This window comes from Papaver somniferum, chromosome 7 (genome assembly GCF_003573695.1).
Source record: "Papaver somniferum cultivar HN1 chromosome 7, ASM357369v1, whole genome shotgun sequence".
Lineage (NCBI taxonomy): Eukaryota > Viridiplantae > Streptophyta > Magnoliopsida > Ranunculales > Papaveraceae > Papaver > Papaver somniferum.
Window position 1 is genome coordinate 243,969,023 of NC_039364.1, and position 9,306 is coordinate 243,978,328.

Consider the following 9,306-nt stretch of genomic DNA (forward strand, 5'->3'; position numbering starts at 1 on the left):
ATCATAGTCCTATTTTACTGCATACAACTCCTAGCTCTAGTAAACATTCTCCTTTCAAGTTATACAAATGTTGGTTTACAATCCCTTCTTGTGCGGAGACTATCGACAAGAGTTGGAAGCTTACTTTTTTGGGCTCCCCTGCTTATCAATTTTCTAATAAGCTGAAATTCACAAGAACTCAACTTCAACATTAGAAAAGGTTATCTTTTGGTAATATTGAAGCTTCAATTCATGGTGTTCAACAACAACTTCAGCTTTGTTATGATAATAATTTGCCCTCTTCTCATCCTGATGTGAAACAATTAAGTAAATCTTTGCAGACTTGGCTAACCATTCAAAAGGAGTACTTTATGCAGCAAGCTGGTGCTAATTTTCTTGAGGCAGATAAAAATACTTCTTATTTTCACTCAATGGCCAATTTTAATAAGAGGAGATCTAGCATTTGTGTTATTCAGGGACCTCTGGGTATCTGGTATGATTCAAGAAATGAAATTGAAAATATATATTTCTTTCTCATTTTCGATCTATTACTGCTACTTCAAAACCACCTGTGGATTCAGATATTCTCAATCTGTTTCAGCCATGTATTTCAGATACAGAGAACTGCAATCTTACTCAAGTGCCTGATGCTCAAGAAATTAAAGAAGTAATTTTTAGTATCTGACCTTGGGCATATCCAGGAAATGATGGTTTTCAGGATGCTTTTTACCAACAATGCTGGGATACTATTAGCTCTGAGGTAATCTCCATGGTTCAACATGTTTTTGAACATAAACACATGTTAAAAGCTATCAATCACACCTACCAAGTTTTAATCCCTAAAAGCCCTCATCCTCAAAACCCTACTGACCATAGACCAATTAGTCTTTGCAATGTTAGTTACAAAATTATTTCGAAAATTTTGGCTAACCGTCTGAAACCTTTTTTATCTAGAATCATTTCTCCAACTCAGACAGCTTTTGTTTTAGGCATCAATATTCATGATAATGTAGTAATAGCACATGAGATTCTACATAACATGAAAACTAAAAAGATTAACCAAGCTCTTATTGGGTTGAAGTTGGATATGTCGAAGGCTTTTGACAGGGTAGAATGGACTTTTTTACTTTCGATTCTTAAATGGTTGGGTTTTCGTGCTGATTGGATTGCTTTAGTTGAACAATGCGTTTCTACTGATAATATTTTTTTGCTTCTAAATGGTATCCCAAGTGCTTCTTTTACTCCAACTAGAGGTATTCGTCAAGGGGACCCCTTGTCCCCTTACTTATTCTTGTTTGTAATAGAAGCTTTTTCTCGGTTGCTACAACAAAATGTGAATTCTTATCTTCTTCAAGGCATTAAAATTAATAGACATTGCCCTGAAATTAATCATATGTTCTTTACAGATGACTGTTTATTGTTCTTTCAAGCTAATGCTACTCAGATGACCCATTTACAACAGATTCTTCATAAATTTGGCCAAGCTTCAGGGCAAGTCATTAATATGCAGAAATCAACAATTTTCTTTGGTAAGCATACTTCCCTGCATCAAAAAAATAGCATTACTGGTATTCTTAACATGAAGCTGATGGGTCTAGGAGAAAAATATTTAGGGATTCCTTTGTTGATGCACAGATCTAGACAACAAAATTGTCGGGGTATTCTTGATAATATGGGTAACGGATTACAAGGTTGGAATAGCAAATTTATCAACCACACAGGGAGAACTACACAGGTCAATGTTGTTCTGAGTTCAATGGGCATGTATCAGATGCAAATTTTCCCTCTTCCGGATTCAACTATCCAGCAAATAGAGAAGCTTCAGAGACAATATTGGGGGAATAATTTCAAGAATCACAGAACTACTCAGCTTATTTCTTGGGATGCAGTGAGGGTGCCTAAAAGACTTGGTGGTTTAGGCCTTAAAAACTTAAGTAATTATAATTAGGCCTTTTTAGCTAAACTGGCTTGGAAGTTGCTACACAATCAAGATGCTATTTGGGCAAAGATTTTTAAGGGTAAATATTTTCCTCACAGTGATCTTCAGTTTCATCCTCCTCCAGACCCCAAGAATACGAGTTGGATTTGGCAGAGTGTTTGTATTGGTCTTCAAATAGTGTTGAAGTATGCTAAGTGGCAAGTGGGTAATGGTAGCTCTATAAATATTTGGACTTCAAATTGGATTCCTTCTTTATCAACAGCTTTACAAGATTGGGATGATCTGCATCTAAGTAATTATCAGTTGGTTTCTCAACTAATTGATTCTCATACAGGTGAATGGGATGTTTCAGTTCTGCGGAAAGTTTTTACCATGGATCAGGTGGACTCAATTCTTACTATCCCAGTTCAGTTAGATCAACCTGATACCCTGATTTGGCCATTTACTTCTTCTGGTATGTTTATAACCTCTTCTACTTATAAAATGCTTTGTGAACAAGATCTAAATAAAAAAATTTCTCTTAAACTTTCTCCTCAATTTTGGCTGAAGTTTTGGAAGTTGAGAATTCCATATAACATTCAACTTTTCGTATGGAAATGTCTTCATAATACGATTCCTGTAAGAGCTAGGTTGTTTCGACACCAAGATGCTTCTCACCAGAAATGTGTCATGTGTACTGCTACTACTAGTGAAGATTTGGATCACTTACTTGTCCATTGCTCTTTTGCTCAGGCTATTTGGAGATATTTTCTTCCCCACTGCTTTTCTTCTATGATGCAACATTCAACTGTTTTGACTTTGGTTCAGTCTTGGCAAGATAAGGGCAGTAGTATCAACATCTATAATACTCTATCTCTTTACATATTATAGGTTGCATTATGCATTTCCTTTGGAAACATCGATGTAGAGTTATTTTTAGTAACCTTGCACCTAACCCAAACACTATCATACACCAAATTAGTCATTACATAACTCAGCATCATTTGGATATTGTCGTTGATTATCAATCTCAGTCTTTTAATATCAGATCTACTGTGCACAATATTTGGAGGCCTCCTCCTATGAATATGTTAAAGGTTAATATTGATGCAGCTTTTAGTTCTCATTCTCTGTTAGCTGGAATTGGTATTATAACTCGAGATTATGCAGGACGATATGTGGTTGGAAAAGCAACAGTAAAAAGAGCTATTAGTGTTCATCAAGCTGAGGCTTGGGCTTTAATGGAAGCAATAGAAATGGCCAGTAACTATGGTTGGGATCAGGTGATATTTGAAACTGATAATCTGAATATCAGTTCTTATCTTCAACAACAAACTGATTTATCTCCTTGGCAGAGTATTCCTCTTCTTAGGAAGTGTGTAAAAGTATGTAACATTAACTGTATTTGGTCGTGTGTTTTTGTTTATAGGGAGTGTAATAAGGTAGTTGATGCCTTGGAAAAAGTTGCTCGTAAACATAATTTATGTGGGGAATGGTGGTTTAATCCACCTGACTTGTTGATATCTCATATAAATCATGATGTAACAAATATTTCTGTATAATCTATGGCTTCTTTTTTCAAAAAATAATAATTCATTTGGACAATAATGGGGGTGGGTGATGGTGTTGGTGTTGTTGCAGTTGTGGTGGGGGTTGGTGAATGTTATTCTTTGTTGTGGCAGGGATGTTTTGTTGCACTGCAGCCTGCAGGTGATGATGTTGGTGGTGGTGAAGGTTTCATGCAGATATTGGGGGTGTATAATTGACCTTGGAACGAAAATCTATTGTGTAATATGTGTTCATTAATTGTGGTAATTCAAGTATGAGTTTTTGTGTTTAATCACAAGATGCGTGGGAAAATGAAGATCAATGTATGGTAAAAGAGAAAACGTTGATGTAACTACTACGGATGCTTCCTTACTCTTTATGATTGACTGTTAACTATCTAATGATTATTTGAATAATAACATATGTTTTTATATATGGGATGCAGGAAGAAGGATTTCATTTACAAGAGAATTTCTTTTATCTCTAAGTGAATTGAATGTTTTCAAAAAGTTACCTATCGGGTTCGACCAAGATATCTAACGGTATTACAGTTGTTTCTCTTTGTTTGAAACTTAACTCTTCTGTTTAATTTGGAAAAATATTTCCCCAATTAATTGACATTCTTCGCAAATGTATGAATGAGTTCAATAATCATCCAAATGGGAGGAATTTGTATAACTTGATAAAAAGTATCTTATTAAAATAAATTAGGAATTGACTTACAAAAGGGTTCAGTGGTTTGCCATCTTTTTGGGTATGCCAAATTTTTGCTGAGATACTTTTCCAGCTTAAGATTTCATGGCTTAATAGGAAGGCTTGCTTGATTATAACTTTCAACATAATATTTCTCTTTCGTTATGTGTCTGATGCACCTATGTTTTGTATTTTTCACTTACGGTTTCGTATACATATTGCAGTGCTTTGTTCATCCGCAAGGCGACGTGTTATCATGTTGGTAAGCAAGCAAGCCTTTGTTTGTACATTTTAAAAACCCACTAATAAGTGCCATCCAGTCGGTTGAATTTTACTTACATTTCTTGAATGAAGCACCTTTGTACATGTCTTGAATTTTGGAACTAACAACTCCTGACTTGTATGCTTATTCTACTTTTCAAGATAATCAATTTCTCAACTCACTAGAATTATCATGTTGATGGTTTTAAACACCACTAAGTAGATGGATCTGTGGTGCAATGATAGCAAGACTGCAATTTATGAAGTTGGTTTCAGTCACACCGATTTACCACATTTTAACTTCATGGTTACAGTAAAAACTAAATATGTACAATGAGGTTGTTATGGTTATTCTTTGTTGAGTATGAAATGCATATCAAATTGAAGTAAATGGACTCTTAATTGGAACTAACATGATACTAGAACATTTTTTGTGTTTTTACCGTGTATGAGTATTTATATTTTTGACATAAATTAGTTGCTACAATCGACTTCTCTTAAGGCGGATCTGTAGTGCAATGGTAGCACACCTGACTCCACGTCAGAATATGTGTGTTCGATTCACGTCAGGTTCACTAATTTTTGGGTTCAACTTTGGTTGTTGATACTAGATTTTGGGATCAACTTCGGTTGTTGACACCAAATTATTTTTCTTCTTATTTTCAATTTTGTTTTAGGGATCAACTGCGGTTGTTGACACCATATTATGATGTCAACTTCAGTTGTTGACACCATATTATTTTTCTTCTTATTTTCAGATTTTGGTTTTGTGGATCAACTTCGATTGTTGACACCCTATTATTTTATTTATTTTGTTTTCTAAATTTTGTTTTTTGGGGATCAACTTCGGTTGTTGACACAATTTTTTTCTTCTTCTTATTTTCTGATTTTTGTTTGGGGATGAACTTTGGTTGTTGACCACATATTGTGATGTGAACTTCGGTTGTTGTCACCATTTTTTTCTTATTATTTTCAATTTTTTGTTTTTGGGATCATCTTCGATTAGTGGTGGCGGACTGGTGGTGGTGGTGGACTGGTGGCGGTGGTGGAATAGTAGTTGAATGTTGGTGGTGGTGGTGATAGATATATGGTGGATCTAGTAGATGTGTGGTGGAACTAGTGGTGGTGGAATGATGGTGGTGGCGGTAGGTGAAGTGGTAGATTTTTTTTTGTTATATTTTGAAATAATGAAAATTATTATATGAATGAGGGTATTAAGGTAATCTATTTTTAAATGGATAAGGTTTTTAAATAATACGGGTATATTTATTGTTGTATAAGGGTATATTTTTTGGGTGTCAAAACTAAGGGTATATAATTAATGTACCCTTCTGAAATTCAAGAAAGGAATGAAGTGAAACTTTAGATGAATGTTAGGATGTTACAGATGATGGGTTTAGGTGACTTCAATTTTTATTTGAACAGATGTTACAATTGTAGATGAGTTGCGTAATACAATTGCGGTGAATGAATGGTGTTAGGGTATGTATTGATGAAGAATTGGTTAAGATAGAGATAAACAACATTGAGATGAATGTAGAAAGAATGTTTCTTGGAGCTGCAATTGCAGGTAAGCTGTAATTGTGTTTATAAGTAGATTATGAAGTTGTTTTGAATGAATGGAATGGATAATGATGAATTTATAGAATCAGGTTGGTGAATTGAGAAATAGAGAGTTTGTGTTGTTGTTGCACCATGATGGCGCAACAGACCCTTTTAGCTGTGCAAAGGCTTTGGCCTATGCAGTGGCATGTTTTTAGTCAGCCATTCAGCTAGCTGACTTATCTGAATGAGCTTGTATGAATGAGTTGAATCAGTTTGACTCAGATTGACTCAATAGACCAAGACCATACTTGCCCGATGTGGACTTGACTTTGACCTTTGACTGGACGTTGACTGCTAGTTGGACCCTTTGACTGTTGGTGACCGTTAGCTGACCTGAATAGGCTACTGGGCCGGTTCAGTGGACTGGGTCGGGTTAGGCCCATGGGCTTGGGCTTAGGACCAGAAATCTAATTAGTGTTTTGGGACCCCTTATGATCCGAATTAGCTTTTGGTTCCTTCTACAAAGTTGTAGATCTTATTAAGACTTATCTAATGGAGTACATAACCAACTCAATTGAATTAGTAAACCCTTTGACATGCTAAGAGGAAAGAATGGAAAGGTTTAACGCCATAATTAGAACCATTAGATAGTTTACCTACTATTAACTGGAACTTGTATGATATTATGTTATGAGCCTATAGGCTAAACTCTTAGAGTGGTTGTGTGATTAACATTTAGTCTTTAATAAGAACGATCGATTCAAAGGATGAATCAGTGGATTGAGGATCTCAAGGTAGGCGAGGCTTGTCATCAAATGAGGTGGGAATCGATAACGAACTACTCTCTTGTATTCATTATTGTTTTATAAATCTATTTATATTGCGAAAGGCATGCATATGTTTGCTAGTATATGATATGTGTATGCATGTATATATGTCTGTAATACAAACTAGTTTTCTTTTACATTTTGGGATGAGATTGGATCTTTAGAAACAACTAATATCTGTACTTTGGGAGTAATTACTTATCTTCATGATGTGATTCTTTCCATTGACTGAAAAGTGGTTACAGAATCTACTTGTCGTTAGCATGAAAGGAAGAAGATTTCCTTTTGATTTGTATGAGATGCGTGTCCCAGTTTTATATCTATTTTATGCAAATGTATAGGTGGGAAGGCCAGACAATAGTATCTGTACGGGCAACTCATGCCCCATACATGGATGTTTATTGTTCTTTTTAATTACTTTCAAAAACTACTATAATGTGTTTTGGTATTTAGAGTGCGCGTATAATAAGGTACTGGTAAGGAACAAATATTATCCGACTTCGAGGCCTAAAACTTCAAGTCGCTTTAATGATCATTGAAGAGTCCGCAAGATTCACCCTTGCTACTCCGAAGGATTACGTCGCTCAACTATTATTAATGTTGTGAATGTGTGCCGGATTATTGGTTGGTAGAACTTTATATTTTCCGTACAACTTATTATCTTAATACTCCCTCCGTCCAACTTTACTTGCCTAAATTGTGTTTTTTTTAACAAATTTGTACCAAAAAATTGGTGTATTTCCTATTAAAATTTTCTAATTATCAAGAAAGAAACAAAAACTATGATATGAAAACTAGTTTATTTAACAAACAATTTGAAAGATCGATGGTGTATGTGGAAGTAATTTGAATTTCTTTCAAGTTTTTGCAAAATCCAAATTAAGCAAGTAAACTTGGACGGAGGGAGTATGTTTTATCTATTTTCCGCGTTTTATCGGTTTTTAGCAAATCTGCATTGTCTTCAAATCATACTAGTGGGCACCCCTTTTAGGGATGATGTGGTCACTCAATTCCCACTTTCAGTTTTAGAAATCAAGTTGTGCACGTGGCGAAGGTCGTTCAAGTCTTCGAAGCTTAGAGAAGTTGAGTTGAGTCTGTTAGTTTGGTTAGATTCCACTATGTTTAATTTGTTGTATATTCTATTTGCAAACCAAATCATTATTATATATGTATCACCTGAGAGGATTCTTGTATTTATTTTAGAGAGGGTTTAGATTTGGGTTAATCTTGTTTAGAACTTCTAAATTAATAATTAAGTTAAAGATTTAGATCCTTAATGCTTCATTATGTAGTTGATATCTTGAATTAGTAAGTAGATTAATTTTGGGAGCTACGTGTTCTACCAAGACTACCAACATTAGCTAGGATCGGTTCTACCATGTATCCCAAAGTAAGTAGGGATCGGTTCTACCTTGATTCTCTACATAAGTTAAGATCGGTTCTACCGTAATTACCATCTCAGGTTCGAATTGGTCATCCATGAAGAACTGTTGTGAAGACGTGAGAATTTGGATTATTTTCGAGTTCGTCATAGGAAGGTAAAGCTACATGATGTTGTTGAGTGCTTTTGGGAGCCACCGATTGCTGGAGAACTTATTCTATGTTGTGACGGCGCAGCTAAGGAAATCCAGGCATTGCGGGAGCTGGTGTGGTTGCAAGAGATGCAAGTTGTGTTGTGCTAGGAGTTACTTCTATTGGGCTTGGCATAAAAACTAATTACCTACCGGAGATATATGGGATCATTGTTGGCATGGAATGAGAAACCAAATGGAGAATGCGAAGAGTGACTGTATGGATAGATTCATAGGCTGCTCGGATTGCTTTCACCCTAGATTCTTTACCGTGGTTTGCTAGAGCTCGCTGGAGAGAGATTCAAGACAATTATGATGTTATCATGGCCATACTTTTAGAGAAGCCGATTTTGCTGCAGATAACATGGCTAAAAGAGGTTGTAATCAAGCTAATGGAGTTGGCATGGATTATGAGGGTCGTCCTCATTTTTTTCAAGTATTGAATTTGAAAATGTTTCATATTTTCGATTTAAATATTTTGTAAGTTTTTGGGGTGGCTATGACCTCTTTTCTTATAAACTATCTTGTAATTATTCATATTCTTTTACATTAATATATTTTTTGACTTATCAAAAAAAAAATCGAATTGGTCATCCAATAGATCTTCATAGAAAACCGGAACAAAACACCTATTGATTTCTATTCGATTACGAAATAAGTTTTGTATATGTACTTCCTTTAAACATATATAATCAAACATAGTTTTCGAGGATGCAATCACATATATATACAATACACAATCGAGTAACAAATTACATAGATTATGTGGATATCGCATTTACGAAGTTCAAAAGATAAACGTTATACTTCGTAATCAAATATTCTTCCTTGACACTTTGATCATACTAATATGACCAAGTCTAATACTATAGTATAAAATACAACCTCGCAAGTTATGTTTTCAATGTTAAACGACTTGAAAGTAATGATATGAATGGAAACAAGTCAAGTCAGTATCATTAAC